The 20293-nt window shown below is 37.9% G+C and overlaps 1 protein-coding gene across 2 annotated transcripts in view; it reads right to left on the bottom strand.

Moving 5' to 3' along the window:
- Positions 1-20293, bottom strand: part of THSD7B (thrombospondin type 1 domain containing 7B) — a 484878-nt gene that overhangs the window by 408799 nt on the left and 55786 nt on the right. For both annotated transcript variants that reach the window (XR_013774988.1, XM_079311745.1), the window contains exon 3: positions 11876-11986. The gene's annotated coding sequence lies outside the window, so the exon portion shown is untranslated. The remainder of the gene's footprint in view (positions 1-11875; positions 11987-20293) is intronic.

Here is a 20293-nt window from a genome sequence, read left to right as displayed (position 1 = left end):
AGGTAGGGAATCTGATGCTATTCTACCATCAATGCAAGTTCTGCAGCAGCCTAGAAAACCGAGATACACTTTATGTAATTAATCAATTACAGGGTTAGTTTAAATTAAGCACTATTCCTAGCAGGAATGCTGATGAATACCTTTGAAGAATACTATATATGTCACAAACAAATAGATGAGGGACACTCAATTTATTAATCAGTGATGTCAGCCTAAGTAACCATTTGAATGCTACACTGGTCCCAGCTCTATCACCATTTACTGTCATGGCTTACAACAGATTTGTTACTTACAGTCTCATCAAGTCCTATCCACTAAAAACTGACATTTTGGCCAGTCCAGCTCTTACCACCCTGACTCTGTCAGACCCTCCCCTTTGATCCCAACAAGCATTTACCAAATTCCCTGTAAAAGGCCTTCCAAAGGCAAAGGCCTAGGAACACTTCAGCATCTACTTATAAGTTGGACTGTAACTGTCCCTCAATTCCTCAGTCCTATCACCACTGTGATGATCTTGCTACCAGCAAAACCCCACATGCAGAAAGCAAGCTGGTGGGACATCATCCTCAAAGAAGATGCACATTCCTCTGGAGGAGGCACCTTGTATCCACATCCTACGTATTGCCATCTGCACAGTGCTTGTTTTCCATCAGTCACAAAACTGCTTTCTGCACCCCAGTAGTGCAGAGACTAAACTGCACCACTGAGCTACAGACACAGAAACACCACAGCTTAAAAGAATGCCCTAAAAATAGACACACCCCACGTGATCCAGCTGTAGGATGCTCACACCCAGGAGGGAGGCTGCTCTTTCTCACCCACCCACTAGATCATAACAATGCAGAACACGAGTATGAAGGTGCTGACCCTCAGGAAGTGCCAGCAATTCAAATTATAGCAATGTACATCCCCTGAAACAGACTGTCATGAACGTATTAAACATGTCCTACCTTGACATCCACCAGAATGCTGTATAAAGTTTAAGACCATTAATTTTAATTAAGACCATTTATTTTATTCATATGGTGCTTACCACTTTGCTGGCAAGTTGTACAAATTATCTTATACACCTTTAGGGTAAAGGCTGTTTTTGACAGCTTCTTGCTTAGAACCTTCAGAACTGGATCGTAATGGTGACACTCACTCATCCATCCTAGAGCAGGAATATTCTGCATTGCTGACACAGGCCTACAGAAGGAATTCCCTTGAGAAGGAGAATGTGCTTCCTTCTCCATGTTGCACTTGTCTGACCTTATTTTCTCTAAAACAAAGGAAGATCAGTGTGCATACCAATGTGTGCCTGCACCTCTCTTGGTGTTTCCCTGTGGATGTGTGTGTGTATATATGTATAAATTTGCATATTAAAAGCTTGACAGATTAATTCACTGTGCATGCTTGCTCCCAAGGAGCACGCCAAGCATCTGGCTTAATGTACAGTGGGAAGGGCCTCCAGGGATGAGCACAATACCTGAGTCTGCCTAGAACAAACCACCACCACTTCCACTCATGGAGGATGTTAACAGGGCCATAGCCCCCAGCTGCTGCCAGTACACTTTCTTTTAAAGTTACAAGATAAAGTTCAACTTCATAGTTCACACAAACAAAATTGACTCATAGGAAAATTGCTGGGACTTAAAAGCTGTGAATATAAAAATATAAAACTCAGATTTGAGGCTGACAATGGCTTGGTCAAATATGCACAAAGCTCTCAATCATATATTATGAATGTCAAGTAAAAGAAAAATGTTAATATTCTGATTCCTCTCACGCTTGCCTATGACCCAGTTATTTCCATTAGTACTACTCACAACCTTAGTGCAACATTTGCTTTGACAATCTGAATTTGTCTGAGGTGAAACTCACATCATATTATCATCTATCCAACAAACTGATTTTCAAAAATACAAGTACACTGATTAGAAGACCCTTTCTATTGGCAATGAATATCTCAGTTATGAAGAAGCTATACCCATTTTTCTCATGCAAACTTGGTTGGCCTGTTCATCAAATACAGACAGATCTTTAGCTGTGATCAGAAACCCTAAACTGACAGGAAAATAAGTAGAAACTATTCTTATTATCTTGCTGAAGCTTAAATGAAATTTCAATGTGCTTAAGGGCCAATTTACATTGTTAGAGCTCTGCAAAGAATCCTTAATTGTAAATAAAGGCAACACCAAAATGTTCTAAACGTTTTTTATTTTTAAATTAGTAGTCATCACTACCGGGGACATAGTTAATTGAGTAATACAAACCAGATGAATATGTACTTTCTTTTGCTGCAGAGTAAACACTCTTCATATTTAGTAGAAGTTATTCTGAATTCATGCTGAATCAGAAAAAGAAGAGCAAGCCAGTTTTGACTGCACTTCATCTGCTACAGTGCTCAGAACTCTCAGTACTTTATTGCACATTACACCTTCGTGTTTTGGTTCAGACTCAGCTGATGTAACTGTGGGCCACCATGTGACCTCTAGGAGGAACACTGGCCAGTGTGACTTGGGTGTATCCTGAAGACACAAAAACAAGAAGTCAAATAAAAAGAACTTCATAAGTATGGCAGCTTCAAATTCTCATGACTTCAGCATATCTCATGATGCTTTGGAGGCTCTCTGATGGGCAAGGGAGGAGAAGCTTATACTTGTGGTTGGCAATGCTGCTGATATTTTAGAAATGATCAGCAAACCACTTTGAGAAAATCCAGCACTCACAGACAAGAGAGAGGCAACATGCCTTGCCTTCCAGAACCCCCAGAACTGCCCAAAGAGAATAAATCTCCAGATGACCCCCTGTGGGGACCCTTCCTCTAAAATGACCTGGCATTTCTACTTTTGGAGACATGGATCTGGGAAGCTCACACTGACCCACCACAGTCATCCTACAGAAACTACAGGGGGTTCTTTTTAGAGTTAGGAAATAGCCTTTCCTATTTCCTAAAAAAAACTCTCTCTAGGAAGTGCTAGATTTCAGGATCACGTTTACCTGAGGATGTCCCTCCACTCTCCCTTCCTCTTCCCGATAGAGGAGATAATACACATACACAGATGGACATATTTACTTGCAGATATAGAGTATGATATTAGACCCAAAATGATTACTATTTCACTCAAGATTTTACACACAGAATACTCTAAACTTTGATTAGTAATGACTTTTTCTATCAGGCTCACAAAATTCAAGAACAGATTTGTCTGAAAGAAGTTTTCACTTGTCCTCCAAGTGAAATAAGGCATTTTTGTGTGGCTGAGTTGTGCATCAAGAAACAAGAATTGTAAATAAGGAAGTACTTTGACTAGTGCAGAAGATTGATACAGCACCTGACAGCTTTCATTACGTAAATCTAATTTATTTCAGTAAACAAGTGACTGGAATCATGCATCATTTCTAAACGAGCTGACCCTCAGGTTTACATGGTTGGCTGATATGGGTTTGAAAACAGGAAACTCCAGCTGTAACATGAGTGACCCAGACAGCAAAAAGCTAGACACCAAACTAAATTGGAAGGCAGGAAGTCAAAGTTCATGCTCATACCACAAACAATACAAAAATAATGAAGTTCCTCTGAGATACATTTGGCAAAGCCAAAAGTCATTGTGAAGCATAAAATATAAAAGAAGGTATAATATAAATGTTTACAGAAAAACAGAGCAAAGAATTGCTGACAATTTTCCAGCAGTGCTCCAAAGAGCTAATCTATCTGCATACATTTTCATAAACACGATATATCCACTATAAACTGAACACTGACAGGATGCCTAACTCCCTCAGGTTCTCTTAACTAGGCTATTCAAAAGCTCTGGGTTTTGATATCTTTATTCTTTGGTTTCCTGAACCTTGATTTAATTCCTCTCAGCTCCCAGAATACTGCTGGAGTCCCTGCTCCATTAGGCACTTTTCTTCTGCTCCTCTGACACTCTATTGTAAAGAAATTTTTACTTCTCTAGGGACCAGCCTCTTGGCACTTTTGAGCTCTAGAGTGTTCCACAGGTTCACACAAAGCCTCTACAGCCCACATCCAGAAACATATCATATCCTGTTTGCATCAGAGCAACCCAACGAGTTCCTCAGCAGCTACACTTGGTCTGTTGCTGTTACCTCCTGGGACCACATTTCTACACAAACACTACAGAGACGAGGGGATGTGCCCACAGCAGAGCCAAGGGCTCATTTTAGGGACAGAATAAGCCCGTGCAGAAGTCTAACACCTAACAGGAGTGCAGCTCTGCAAATCAGGGATAACACTGCTGAAGCAAATTGAGAGACATACATCTGAGCAACTGGTGATTGCCAGAGCCCTAATCTAGATCTAGACAGATCTCTGAAAGCTGGAGTTTTATTCTGCACCAGGGCTGCAGCAGTTACATTCAAATGTTCCTAATTCCACTCTGCAGGAAACAATGGAAGTTTTAAATTTAATTTCATGCACATTTAATTTATTTGGACCTAGACTCCTGACTAGGTAATCTGCCTAATCACCTGCTTTGTGTTCCAGCTTCAGGGCTCCTCTGCATCCTTGTGTTCTGTAACCAACTTCCCTTTATTCTGATCTTGCCCCGCAGCCTTGAGCTCTAAACTCAAAAGGTAATTTCTGCCTCTGCCTCTCTGAGAATGACCCTTATTCCCATTATGTCTATAGAGAAGGAAGGATTGATACAACTGCACCCTATATATCCTTCAGAAGATACTTCTCTGCAGAACTCAGGCACTCAGACTAAGAAGGTAAAGTCTGCATTGTTGAACATCTGCAAGAGCTCACAGCTGCTCTAACACTTCACCACACAAACAACATTGGTATTTTCCACAAACCTTGCTCAGATGACTTTTTCTCTGAAGTTCCTTTTTAATCTGGTTCGGGTTTTTTGCCTTCCAACTTCTCATGTTTATTCCCTTGACTTCTTTATTACAATGAATCTTAAAAAACATTATCCCCTGTTAAAAGAGTGGCCATCAAGCCACTGGTGGGTTTAGCCATTCCCCAGTGACCATGCATTTCTTGTGGAACCAACTTCTGTCTTAGCTTGTGGATAGATTCTTTTAAATTGCAACACATGGGAAAAGGAAAACTGAAACAGACAGGAATTTCAAAAACCTTCCTCTTTATTGAATACATTTTCTCATAATAGGATGGGCAGTTTCTGTATAAAAAAAGGTTGTAACATTTGAAACTCTAGTAAAATACTGTTAATTCACCTGGCAAGAGTGTAAACCACATAAGCTTTTTCCAAATGCTTTGTTTCTGGTAATAGTTAATACTTACACAGAGGTCATTAGCACATGCCACTGTTATTAGTAACTGTTCTATTCACAAGAAATGTCAAATCTCTTTAAGTAAAGGCAAAAACTACAATAAAAGCAAGTGAAGTTTCCTTTGTCATAAATATTTTGTGAATACAAAATAGAATGCAAGTGCAAAGTGCAGACCCACAAGCTTAGGTCTACGCTTTGAAGATAATGTAGCATTTTGCATTCTGAAAATTTGTATACTAATTTTGAGATTATAGACCCACTCTTCAAACGAAACTTTACTGCCACTATTTACTGTTAAATTTGCTATGACAACACTGAACTGGTGTTGGTGATGCAATAGCATGGAAAGAAACACAAGGCAGGAGTGTGGAATAAACTGGTACCTGCATGTACATAGATCTGTAGTGAAAACACAGATGTGTAAATCTCTAAAAACCAAAGACAACATTTTAAGCTGTATTTTCAAGGCTGGCAATCATTTTAAAGCTACAAGGGCTCAGATTGACCTTGAAATGTGAAACAAATTGAAGACCATATTAAGGCAAATGAATATATTGGAAAATATCTCAGTAACTATTAAGTGAAACTCAGTTTATCCCAAGTAAATGCTAGCTTTGCATTTTTCAATGAATGCAATTAGTAGAGATACTGCAGTTTCTGTAAAACTTCTCTGATATATGTACAGTGCTGTAAACCTTTCTTGCACACAATTCCCCATAAGATAAAGAAGTCTCCAATCTTGAGGGGGGAAAAACTTAAGCATTACCAAAATGGATAGATGGATTTCATGCAGGTTTTGTTTTACTTATGTCTGGTGTTTTTACATTTTGCAACTTAAGTTGTGACAGAGCTTCAATTTGTTTCCTCACTCAAGTAATTGAAGTTGCAATACTGTTTCCTGAATTTGCAATTTCAATTTGCTCATTCTTCTCCTGAGACTCCTCTTTCCTCTTCACAGCGAAGGTTAACAGAATCAGTCAAATATGTCTTATCTGTGTCCCAGATTGGACCAGTGAGAATTAACAGAGAATGTTCTGTGCCTCACCTGGTTTGGCATAAAGGGATTAAAAGTGTTTAGGAAGGGAACACAATTATTATCCTCTATGTTTAATTGTGATGATAGGTTACTAACAATCACTTCAGGGAGGGGAAAAAAAAGCTTTTTGCATTTTCTAACTATGTATATTTCAAGATTTTATAATTCTAAAGATCTGTATGCATGAAGTGCACAGAATATGTAACTCAAAGGTGAATGTTGTACCACTGCAGAGAGTCTTGGTGGAATACTGACAAGTACACAGATAGTGGATTCCAGATCTATTTGTAATTAAAAGTATCTTAGGTCATTGCACAGAGTATTCTATTTGAATACAAATGTTTGATTTTCTCTCATAAAGAAGAAGAGTATCTTAGCTGTAATTCAATACTATTGCATAGTTGAGGGTAGCCCTTTGTACATACACAAACCCACTAAGATAACCACATGCACCATTTATCTATCTAGATTTATCTATTCTCAAGCAGGCACAAACAGTGTGGTTCATTATTTACCCCATATATGTACATGTCTTACACACACTTACCTTAGACCACTGGTGGCTGTCAGCTTCTGTGCTATCTTAAAAACACTGTGAATATTATTTTGCTCTCTCTAATGTGCAAACTGTCAAAACAAACCTCATTTCACAGCAAATTCAGTGTGTGCAGCAGACAGCTCTCTCAGACCACTTGCAGGGGCCTCTCACTGTAGGCCTTATCACTCAGTAGCAAGAAAACTTCACCTGCACCCAGTTTTTCTACCCCAACACCCACATCCCACTATCCTTTTTTACAAACTCATGTAAGAAGGCTCATGTCTGAGTCCTGGTGTAGTGGCACTCCTGTGGCACACAGGACTGTGCTAACAGGGAACACACCCCCTTTTGCCATTCCCAAGGAAAATCATGTATCTTTTATTTTCCCCAAGCCAGCTGGATTTGAGCCCAGCATCTTCAAACTATAAAAACATGCCTGTCCATCACTTGACCAAATGGAGCAATTCAATAACTAGCAGATGTGCAAACAAGCTCTCAGAGCATTTACTGGTGTGTGTCCCTAGTCTCTCAAAACACTGCTCTGCATGGCCTAGGACACAGCAGCTCTGCTGAAGCAGCCTGAAAGACAGACACAGGCAAAGTGGAAATCTTTACAGCAGGAAAAAATATGGTTTTCAAGAGGCCAGCTTTGACTTCCCTACTCAAAACAATAGGAATAGGTACTTTTCCATGCACTGAGCAATGTAGTTTAATTTGTAGGTGTGCATTTAAATAAATTTTATTGAAAAAAAGTCTGATGGTGTTTTAAATTAATTGGGCAGCTTTATGTGACATTTCTCGTACATAAAATGAAGAAATATCAAAGTTCACATATGCACTGTGGAATTTTTTGATCTCAAATGCTCTTTCTTACTTTATTGCTCTCTGTATTCTTCCAGATAAGAGAATTTGGTATAAATTCAAAACTAATTTGTATTAACTACAGAAAACAGTAAAAACTTGCTTCTGCTATGGTATCTAGAATGGAATGGACTGCCTGGGCATGTGCTCAGCACAAAGCACATTTCTCAGCTGGCTTCAAATCCCAGCAAAGACCACTCACAAAACAGAAAGTGAGCAGAAATGTGAAGTACTAGGTATTTAATAACATTGCTTAAAAAGCAGCAATTCATTATTTTGCTCTGATCTGAAATGGAAATATTTTCAGTAGACAGAGTTTAGAGCTGATCTTTTTCAAGACCGGGAGGAGAGTTGTTTTAAGTCATTAAATCAGATGAATTTATAGATTCAGGCACACAGAACAAGATCAGATGTGTCCAACAACTCTTCTTCACATGTGCTCTACCCATCAAAGGATGAGGAGGCCCAACCTGCCAAACAAATGTTTTATATTGAGCTGGAGGGTTCCAAATGTCTCACAACAGTGTCAGATAAACAAAAGGAGACACGAGGAGGTGACAGGGAAGCTCTCGCTCAAGTGTTGCTTCTGTTTCAAAGATGAGTGACAGACAAAGAACTCTCCTCCACTTAACAACAAAAAGAAATCTCAGACTACTCAAGCCAGACAGCCAGAAATATCAAGGTTGTGGAAAATCTTTTCTAAGACAGAGTAGAAAAATATACTTCTGATTTAAAGAGAAACCCAATCAAAATAGTATAAATTACATTTTCAATTGTAACTTTTAATAAGAAAATCAATACCATGGTAATAACATTTCAATAATGTCATTAAATATTTAACTTTACTGACCACAAAGATTGCCCACTTATCAGTTTAATTTCTTTTCTGCTAGAAAATAATTGTATCAGATAGCAATTGATTGGCCAGTAATAATTCATGTAATGAACGTAATAAATATACATTTAGCTCTGTGCAAAATTGTTACAAGACAAATCTCCCCAGAAGAGGCATGAGATAGCAGAATTACAAAAACCAGGCACAACCAGCAGAATATCCTTTTTTTTTTCTGTGATGGGTATTGATTTACAATACATGGAAGAGCTGAAACCACTGCCTGCTTTACCACAGTAAAACTGCATGACAGCACCAGCCAGGGCCTGTCTCAGCTCCCCTGGGGGAGTGGGGCAGGCTGGGGCAGCTGGGGCACCCCAGGGCACCCCCAAAGTGTGTGACAGAGGCAAGGAGCAGAGTGTGGCAGGGACAAGAGCAGACCTGGCTCTGCAGTGCCCAGGCTGGGCCGGGCTGTGGCATCTCACTGGGGATGGCTGATGGCACTGGGGGCTGAGATGGGCTCCTGTGCCATGGGTGGGGTCCCAGAGGTGCCATGGGGGCTGCTAAAGGCTCTCAGTGCCTCTGTGACCTGACAGCAAGTCAGTAAATCTATCCATTGAAACAAAGATACAGAAATGTTCACCTCCAACAACCAATTTCCAAGGCAAACAGGCACCCAACATTAAGAGAAGATCTATTTTGATAGAGCCACAGCCTGGCATTGGGAAAGCTGCTACACATATTTCCATGTTTGGATTCCTGACTTTTTAAGCAAATTTATTAAGGGAGCAGTAAGTCTGGGCAGGTCCCACAGTCCCATTAGAACCTATGCAAAAATGGGAAGCCTGTAAAGGCTCAAATGGAATATATAAAAAGCTTTTTTATATATCACTGAAGAAATGAACTTGTTCCTTTTGATGGGTATAACAATTTACCTAGTTTAAAAAATACTCCTAGCACTTCTCTACTATTTTAAGCTTACTTGAATAAAGTTACTGCTAATTTAAACCCATGTAAGAAGAAATCAGACATCAGTGCCAATGCCCTCATCTGTAAATCAGCAAATTTCCCTCTCTACTAAAAGTGAGATTTCACAGTCAATTTAAGCTGATCTAAGACTGCACTGCTCCTGAACAGGGCAATCCAACTTTCTTTTATCTCCAGCTGCGTGTTCCCACCACTTCCCTTGTGTGGGCTCTAGAGATCATAGAGCCCAAGGATAAACAAGATCAGCTCACTGATCCTACTGAAAACTAACACTGAAAACACTTAGTTTTCAGCCAGTTTCCAAAGAGTTGAAAACACCTCTGTGTGTGACAATCTACAGTTAACCCTTGCATAAATTGTTTGTGGAACCTTACCATTAGACATAAGCCCAAAAAAAGGGAATTTATCAATAACTGCATAACAAGTGAGATACTACAAAAACTTGTAGTCCGTTGCAGGTAATTACAATACTTTAAAAGAGCAATTTTTTTTTCAATTTATTTTCACAGATGCTAATGTATAAGAAACAACTGTTTAAATGAAACTAATTTCAGCAAAACACTAACTTTGTAAAATGCATTCCAAATCTATAAATACTTAGTTCACATGAGAAATATGATTCAAGCAATATACTCATCATGAAAATGTTGGCACTCACCTCTTAATTTTTCTTTAGCACTTTTCTTACCTGATTGCTTTAAAATTTTATGTATTTTTGACCTGGCATTGGAGATTTTAATTGGTGTATTTTCAGGTATCTTTTGCTAACTCTGCTTGTAAAGCAATTAGAAAGATCTTTTTTCCCCTGTTCCCATCTTTTGTGTTTGTTAGATTTTATCTGGGTATTATTGTGATGATAAGCATCCCGTTCCTTTCTGAGGTTTATTTTGTGCTGTTTCTGTTTCTATCCATCTTCTAATGTGTGTTGCAAGATGAGAAAGAGCATCTTTTATAGCAGCTGAAGATACAGCAATAGAAAAATGTGTGAAGAATAGGTTGCTCTTATTAAGTTACTTCTACCATTGTCAAGTGGTTTAATGTGGACAGGTAATATGGATAAATAACATCATCCCAGACAAAACTCTGTTCATTAATAATATCAAAATAATTGGACAAGTTCTGAATTTTGAAAACCATCAAGCTCAGAAGTGTAATCATTGTTTTCAGCCCTTTTCTGACACTTTCATTTTATAAACACATATTTTTTAAACTTAAACATAGTCCTTGTAAGGATAGTAACCATCTGATGAGGTCTCTATGCAGGTGGAATTCCCAGAAAGGACTTATTAAGAATTTCCAAGTCCCCACACTGCCAGAAGTAAATTAAGGGCATCTATGAAGTCTGCTAAAACAAGATTTTTATTGCAGTCATAATTTTCAAGCTGTAAGCACACAAATTAAGACAGGTAAATGTCTTTATTGTAGGCCTTTGAAAAACAATCAAACAGTAACATTTGGTAGATACAGACCTAAACTTGATTTGAATTGAGGATTTAAAAGCCTTAGACAATCTGTCCTTTTACTGTTCTCTGTAATGTTTGGCTTTTTAATGTGTTCTTCTTTTGTAATTTTATTATGAACTGGATTATTACCAATTGCTTGTGTGTGCAGCTTTGCTCCTGTGCACTGATTTGTATTTTTAATACAATAGCCCCATTCAATCTGCCAGCATGTACAGATTACAGAAGTTCTGTGCAGAATGGCTCACTATCAGTAGGAGCTCTATGACTAAACCTATTTTAACATTAGGTTTTTCATGGTGCCCTCCCAAATCAACAGCTGGGGCAGAAAGATGACTTTCTTGAGAATGAGTAACACTCATCTACACACAAACAGGTCAAATTAGTAAAAATGGGAAGAGCCTTCTTTTAAGTTGATGATGGCCAGGCAGGGACTCATGGAGATTATTCAGTGACTCAGTAAACTCACTAAACGTGACAAGATGCTAAACCACTAATGGCTTCTATTCTGACCTTTTCTACTCTTTATCTTTTTGGCTGTTTTTTATCATGTAACCTCTTAGGGAAGGAAATATTGCCTTCTTTTATGTTGGGAAATTGCCCAGAACGTTGCAGACACTACCTAAACAAGGAGTAACTATAATAATAACAAAAAGAGGAGGAGGAGAGGGAGGAGGATTACTTGACCCCATACCAGCATTCCCCTAAAGGCTCCTATTAGACTTGATGGAATGGCAACCTGGCTTATTGCTTCAGCAAAATTGTCTGTAGTAAATTGCACCAATATAATTAATGCTATCAAAATTTACAGCAGAAAGAGAGCATTGCTGTGCAATCAAAAGATAGCTGAACTTTTTTTGAGAGAGTGAGGTATGATAGTGAGTGTAGCTGCTTAAGAATATACAAATCCATACCTGTTGTGCTGTCCTGAGACAGAGTTAAAGAGATCTTGTCAATTCTACTCCTGACTTCATAATCTTCAACATGGCCCTGGTAGATAACTCTCTGTGCCCCCATCTCACCATCTGTAGAATAGAGATAATGGTTTTCTGCATCAGAACATTTGGATATCTACAAATAAAATGCTGCATGCGAGTTGAATGCTTTTAACACACACTCTCCACTGAATAAGGTCTCAAAGACAAACTTTTATCCTTTGATCTTTTTTTTTTCTGCAGCATGCCCTCTGCCAGTCTTCAACAATACATTTTCAGTAGTGTATGAAAATAAGGCCAACATGATGAAATTAACTCTGCAAAGACCTCATTTTCCCTAGATTTGTTGATGGAGATTCTCTACTGTGATAACATTTTTTAACCTTTATCATTTCACAAAGTGCTTGTACCAGATTCTGTTAGCCCCTCATATTTCATGACATGTACTGCCATTTATCTCCCATCTATGAAATACAGCACGAGCATGACATTTCAATTTTATAAACTTGCCGTGCTACACAAGGAGAGCTGCCTTCCTGTGTCATTAATACCAACATCATCATTCAGACTCATGGCCTCTGAGTCTTTCTTTTAGGTTAATTTATTGCACCAATAAACCAATTTCTTTGCTTCCTTCTACTATTTTATGTAACAGTGTAAAAATTTGAAAAGCATATCAAAACTTCAGCTATCCTTAAAATTCTTTTAATATTTCTATGGTCTCACATATGTAATTTTGCCACCAGCCTTGTGACTATTGGTGGGGCAACCCACTAGGATTAATTTAAGTTTTGTTGATTCTTGTGGCTATTTGATATACCAGATAGTAAAATAATAATTTGCATAGTTGTCAGAATCTGTCTCCTTAATTAAAAGTGACCTTGCTCTGTATCACATAGAAAATGTGTATTAGAAAAGAACACAGTTTCTACTGGAAAAAGAAGCTGTAGGTAGGTACAAATACAGATATAAATGTAAATAGAAATGTAAGCGTAAATGTAAATGTAAATTTAGAAATCAAGAGAGAATATGTGTTAAGTAACCAACTCCTATTGCAAAAAAAATTGTCCTAAAATAAGATGCAAATTCAAAGGATGTATTTGCAGCTCTGTTACTGCTCCTCCCTCTTGCTACTGTTCAACCTCCTGCTACCCACAGAATTTTCTTGGTGCAAAGGACTTTTCTTCATAGCTCCAATCTTTGGCGTGGTTTTAGTTTAATTCCTGGGAAAAAGACATCTGACTCAACACGACTGTTTCTCCCACAATCCACCTTTCAGTTTCATTTCTGATTCTGGACAATATTACCAACAAAATATTTCATAAAATTCTCATAAACTGACTGAAAGTTCCTTTGTTGTATTTGATAGCTTTCTCACTGAAAAATACTTCAGGTACTAATTACTAATTACTAACAATTACTAATTACTAATTACTAATTACTAATACTAACAATTCTAAAAGCCCACATGCAGAAAATCTGAGAATGACTTTCTCATATCAGATCCAAATTACTCAAAATTTCCCTAGTTGGTTCAGACTATGATATGCAAGGATTTGAACTTTTGAAATATCATTTCTAGTTGAAGATTGTGATCTTATAAGAGAATCAAGACTAGTAACATTAATAATAAATGCATTTTTATTATTTTAGTTAAGGAAATATAGCTGAATGCAAAACTACTCACTATGTATGGTTCAGTGGCAATTCTATCTTAGTAAAGCTGTCAGAAGGGGCTTAAAACATTGATTTTAAAAATGGAAGAAATCAGTGGGGTTTTATTCCCCAAGACTTTTAAAATAGAAGACTTCATTAAGTGAAAGTTAGGTTTAAAATCTAAATTATTCTGTGTCACTCCAAAAACCTCTGTTAAAGGTTATCTATACACACAATACAATGCAAATACAAATAATGCATTTCTACTAAGACAAAGCTATGCCAAAGATAGAAGTATAAAAGCACATTTTCTTAGAATACAGTTAATGCACAAAAGACTGTGCCTCTTTATGTTGCTTTAATGTTTAAGGCAGTCAAGACAACCAAATTAAATATATCTGCATCAGAAATACATTTAAAATAATTATAAATTTGCAAATCCAACTATTCAAAATGATAGAAAATGGAAGAAATCTAGAAAATAAAGATTGCTCATCATGCTGGATTTGTTTCTAATCTCATCTATTGTACTACAATTCCTACCCATAAAAAATTTAAATCTATAATTTATGGAAACATCTATAACCTTAAGGTCATCACACAGGAATGCCATTATAGGGAACCTTGTAAAAATGTTGCCAGCAGTGCCTGTGCTGTACTCCATAGCTGGCATTTCAGCCAGCCCTCTGCAGCTCAGTCATAGTAACAAGATTTTGAAGTTTAAATCTCTTTAAAGAGAAAAGCTGCTTTTTCATCCCTTTCTCCAAGCTTACAATATAATTGGCAAAGTATCAGGAATAATAAGACAACTGGTTGACACAAACCCCAGGAGGAACAGAGCAGCTTTTGTTCTGAGATCTCATCAGAATCTTGGAAATCTTGCAATAGGAAATGTTGTTGGAATGTAGGTTCTTATTCAGAGTTCTGACACATTAGGCCTGCAAGCTCTGAAATCTCTTACCTGCTTCCATAATTATTGTACACCTTTCCTTGTGCTGCCTGCAGCTCAAATAGCTCTGCACTTAACTAGAGAAAATTTTCTTGATATAAAAAATACATTACACTCTTTATTAATGCATCATTATTTGAGAAGAAAAAAAGAAAGATTTGCATTGGTTGTACACTTTTCTATGCAAGTAGTCTCACCAAATCTGTTTTTAAGTGTGCATGGACATGTAATTCAAGCTCTCTAAAACTGAGTTATTTCCTTCTAATCAATGTAGTCACTTAGAGGAGGGGACCACTCCATAAAAATCACTTGCACTGCTGTGTTTTTGATCACACTGCCTCCATGTACATATCACGTTAAGATTTCTGGGGAAGTATCTCAGATATCCAGAAGATATCTCAGTAACTCAGAAGACTGAGTTGGATATATTCCCATAAGGAAGCAGTTTGGTTTCTACTAGATGCCTCTTCTGCTTTTAAAAAACAGAGGTAAAACAAAAAACCAAAACAAAATTTAAAAAAAGGCAGATTTCTGAAGAGAAAATATTATTTTAATGAAGATTTCTCTGACAGAGAATTGATTGCATTTTATTTGTTCCTACCACAGTTCAAGGGGGAAAAAAATCTTTTAATATAAATTGTACCAAGAAATACTCAGCTCCAGGAATAAGTCCAAACCAGTTTTTTCACTTACAGCTGAAACCAACACAGAAAACCCTTGAGGTAAGAAGCAGAAAAAGTGGCAGTGTGCAGGAGGTTTCGGACCAATTGATGTTACCAACTGCCTTTTGATTATGTCAATGAACAGAAGATGCTCACCATGAACCACAGAAACCAGGATGCCTTCTGTGGCAGGTTGATGGCATTTTCTCCTCTCATGTGACACCATGCTAAGGTTTTATTTTTAGGTGGGTCTGAAATTAAGGGAAGTAGAACCTGATCATTGCAGCTTTCTTTCCCTTTCAAATTTCTACTCTCAAAAATAAAACAGCTCTGTTTAGCAACACAATAAAGTTTTGCTAAAGATCAGAAATATTAGTTTATATGTTTTAAAAATCCAATGTATTGGATTTTTGTAAGATGTTGCCAATTTTTTTCCATTTTATCTTTGGTGTCTCATTTTTAGTTTGAGTTACAACCTCTTAAGTTAGAAACCTAAGACCTAAGCCATCCCTCCTGAGTGGTCTTGTACCATATCCTTGATTGCAGAGTGTTCAGAAAATGAATACTGGTGTGAGCTTTCCAATGAAGTAATGAAAAGATGCTAATAAAATATAATTTATCATGTTCCTACAGACCTCTGAGAGACACAAACATGGGAACATCACAAACAAAAGAAAACTTCAGTTTTATACAAAAATTAATTTGACAATAGAGATGTATTTAGTAATTACTGGATGTTCAGAACGTGTGTAGCTCCTTCTGCTTTCAGAATGAGGTTCAGGAGGGGATTTTTGAGGGTGGAGGGCTGAAGGAGAGGAACAAGGGGAGAAACAGGGGCTTTTATTGTGGAGCTGCAGCTGAGTAGTCAGTGGCAGTGGCCATTGCTTTACAATGAAATCACACCAACTGTAGCAAAAGGAAAAGGAAAATTACTCAAAAACTCGAATTCACTTCTTTGTTTTCATTCTCTTCACCCACTCTTGTACTTGCAACACAGATTCACTGATTTCAGCTTTCTAGTTATTTTAGAAGCACCACAATGATGCCAACTGGTGTAACCAAGAGCTTTCAGTTAAACACAGAGAGAAGAACATTGTATAACTAAAAGTCAGTTAAACAGTTCCCCAGATTGACTGGTGCTGTGTAGCCCAAGGCTATAAAAAGTCTTGACTGGGCCAGCAAAGTTATAAGCCTGCATCCTGCCTATCTTCCTGCCCCAGGCAGCCTTTGTATAGGGCTCATTGTTACACAAAGCAGCTACTTCAGCAAAGGAATCACTGCAGGAATTTAAGCCTTATTTAAGGGGGTTATCAGAAGTCGTTGTTTTGATGTTTCTTAATTTTCAAGGTTTAAGACAAGAGATGATAACCCAGGGTCCAGTTCACTGAACTGTATCCTGAATTCATTGCTTTTCATGTTAGCTCTGCTCTGTTTGTTGGTCCTCATTATTTTTTAATTCATTTATATTTTTGAGGAAATACTGGTGTTTCTTTTTCATGAGAAACCTCAGAATATTTCCCTAACCAGCTGATAGGCAAATACATTTGCAGACAGCCATAGATGGGCACTATTAACTCTGAAATTATTCAGTTTGGATGTATAGTACAAAACAGGGAATTTCTGCCCAAGCCACGAATTTATTTGCCTGGCTTTATAATTTATTTTAGGCAAACATTTCTTCTAACCTCAGAAACAGACATTTCTATTTGGATTGCAGAGATAAAACCATAATAGAAGTGAAATGTGAGGTTTGTCCTAGTTGGTAAAACCTTTTCTTCCTTGATCAGAAAAGAACTGTTCTTCATCAGTTCTTTGGAAATTTACTATAGATATTCATAGACTAATGGCTGAGGAGTCCAATTTTCTATGTCTACAGGTATAATCAATGTTTAGAAGGATATTTCACTAAACCTTCAAACCAGTACAAACCACTGGAAGTCCATCATCATCTGCATTTTCAGTCTTCCCCATTCCTCTCATCAGGACATTCAGTTAGGTTAAATTATTTGTCCTCTATGCCCAAGCTCTCCTTCAGTGTCATTTAAATGAGGGACCATTTCATGCTGTGTGATCTCAACTTCCCTTGATGACAGCTCCATCCTACTGAAACGATGGAACTGTCAACATCAAGAGCAAAATTTAGCTGTGCAGAAGACAAAAATGGCTTAGCATCTATCCCACAAACTCTTTCAATAGAGGTCAGCAACCTCACCATCTATGGGGAAAACTGCAAAGCTCAGTATTTCCATCAAACAGCCCAAAATATGGCTAAAAGTTTCTTGCTGGCTGAAAGTAAAAACAAAATATTTTGTAGATCTTGGAGTTTCAGAAAATGAGTAGAATAGTACCATGACAAAAATAGATTAAGAAAATAAATCACCTTGATTTTGCAGAGGTGAAAGGTGTCATGGACAGCCTTTGGGGAGTAATGCCTTCTAGTAAACTGAGGTGCCATAAGGTGACTTTGTGACTGTGACAGGCAGGACACACCTGTAGTGTCCCCTCTTCTTAGGCACAGTTATTGCCACAGTCAATGCAAGGTAATTTGAGGTCATCTTTACCAACAGATCAACCCCAAATTTGGTTGGCTTTTTGGTTGCTTTTGGGTTTTCTTCCTCCTAAAAACCCCAAAAGCCTAACTAACTAAACATTTTCTCGTTCATGTTTCCTAACCCAGCCAACATGCTATGAGATCATCTAGCATTCAAGGTTTTCTTGGGATCCAGTACACAATGTGTTATCTTCCTTTCAGAAAGCATTAAGCTGCTGCAGTGGCAGGGAAATGGTTTGCCTGGAGTCATCCAGCAATGAAAAGTAGAGTCATTATCAAAACCCTGGAGCCTTAACTGACAAGTTCTATGTAGCAAGGACTGGAGTGTAGCTTCTCTCAAGGTAAATTAAAATGTTGTGGTTTATGTCAATAGAAATATGGGAATTTCTACACTGCATTAGGCCCTAGCACATATTACCTTCATTTGTCAGTGGCCAGCAGGAGAAAATGCAACCACCCTCCCCCAAGCCAGCTGATAAATGTTTTCCTTTTTGCCCTCATGCCAGCCATTATATTTTCCATGGATCTCTCAAAATGCATTTTCACATTAGTGGTAAGAAGATCTAATGGCTTGCCCCACTAATGTCAGTCTAGATCCTAGTAAACAATCCCACCATTTCCCTTGTATGGGCTCCAATTCCACAATGAACCAGTTTAGGGAACTAAAATGTCACAAGATTAACCCTACTAGGTAAAAAAAGTGAATAGCCATCTACCCTTTATCTGCCTGAAACTTATTACTGTGGGAGCAGGTATTACAAATTGGAATGGCTCTGGATATATCCAGTATTTTAATAAGCATCTCCTCCTCTCTGGAATCTGTCCACTTCCAGGTTCAGCATTCTGAAAATCACAGCAGTGCTCCCAACACACCAGGGCAGTGACCTCCCTCTGCCACTGGCTCTCAGGCACCCCAGCTGTGTGACTTCCTCAGCCAAAGAGCAATAGGTCACATCTATATTAAGTTCATTGACTGTCCCCTTATTTTAGTCTTGTAAAATTAGAAGACAATGAGCTCCTCCTCTGTTTTCTCTAGGCCATTCATTATTTTATAATTTGCCCCCCTGTTATTCATGTTTGTTCAGAACTAACAGTGTCAGCTTTTTTTTGCCAAGGCCCCTGCCCTGAAGAGTCTCATTACTCATTTCTGGGCATCTCCCCTGACAGGGACAACCAAAGAAATACTTTAGTGATTTCAAAATGCAGTGCATTTACTCACGGCATTGTCATTCATTTTCATAAATGCAAATCTGCCCTGCAGGAATTTGATTCTGTACTACTTTCCTATTCATGGGTTAATTTAATTACATGTAAAGTTGATACAAAATGTAACTATTCTTAGGAAATAACATTTTATACCCATTCTTTACTGACATAAATTACAGTATCAAGTAAACTGGAAAAGAAAATCCAACCTAGAAAAATACAAGCATATTAATTAAAACACACTGTCTGTCCCTTACTAAATTATACATTTCTCAATCTTTTAGAGGCATGCCTTTTCAAACAACTCAGGGGATTTGCAGTTGCCTATCCAGCTTTTCATTTCTAGGTCACTTGTTATATCTATCCCAGGTCAGCTCTGACTGAAAATTATTGCTGTCTGGCAGCTGGTTTGTAGTCTACATAAAATGAATTAGTGGTTTCATTCCACTTCCTAATGGACAAGTGGCCCCATCTTACACTTCGACCTGAGTGACACTCCATTGACAATTGCAAGGAAAGAACTAAAGAAACTCTTTTTACTCTGTAGGTAGGTCCGCATGGTTAGCAGTGAAACTGGTGGGACTCTCGGGGCTATTATAGCACTACTCTGCAAAAAATAAAGCCCTCTATCTATGGAAATCCTGCAATCAGGGCAGATAAAATGCTATTTTGTGAGTTGTTGTGGTGATTATTTTGGTCCTTTGTCATGTGGTTCAGAGGAAAACAAGCTACAAGTTGTCCCCAGTTACAGCTAAAAGGAGACTTGGTCCCCCCACACCACTGCACAGTGCAAAGGGCAGGGAATGTGTGCACGTGTTCTTCCATATCAAGCAAGAAATCACAGGAATAATTCACAAAGGTTTCCTGTTTAACAGTAGTAGAATGAAAACTGGTATTTGATAAATATAAAGATACATTTTAAATGCTTTAGTAATAACATGGTTGACAAACAGATAAAGAGATTTGCTATTTAACAGTAAGAGGTGGAAATGATAACATCATTGATAATTGACTTCTACTGGTTGTGCTCTCCTAGCTCTAGGAATAGAATAGGTTTACTTGTCTTGAAAGCTGCCTGTCTTACACTTCCACACACACTGCATTTCTTTCTTTTTAAAGCAGATACAAGCACAAAGGCACCAACATGTATTATTAAAGAACTTTGTGTCTGCCTATTTGTATTTAAAGTATTTCTCAAAGAAATAAAGTGTAAGCAAGGCCATTATTTTCTCTAGTTCCCCTTGTCTTTTTTTCTTGGATGATAAATAAGTCTGTATGACTCTGGTACTATCCCTGTCCGTACTGAGCTAGGACAAATTTCCCCTAAGGCCCCCGTTTTTGTCTCCATTTTCATTTGTCATTCTGCTCAGCCT

This window comes from Erithacus rubecula, assembly GCF_903797595.1.
Source record: "Erithacus rubecula genome assembly, chromosome: 8".
Lineage (NCBI taxonomy): Eukaryota > Metazoa > Chordata > Aves > Passeriformes > Muscicapidae > Erithacus > Erithacus rubecula.
Note: the sequence above shows the minus strand (reverse complement) of the source record. Positions and strands in the feature narration are given on the sequence as shown.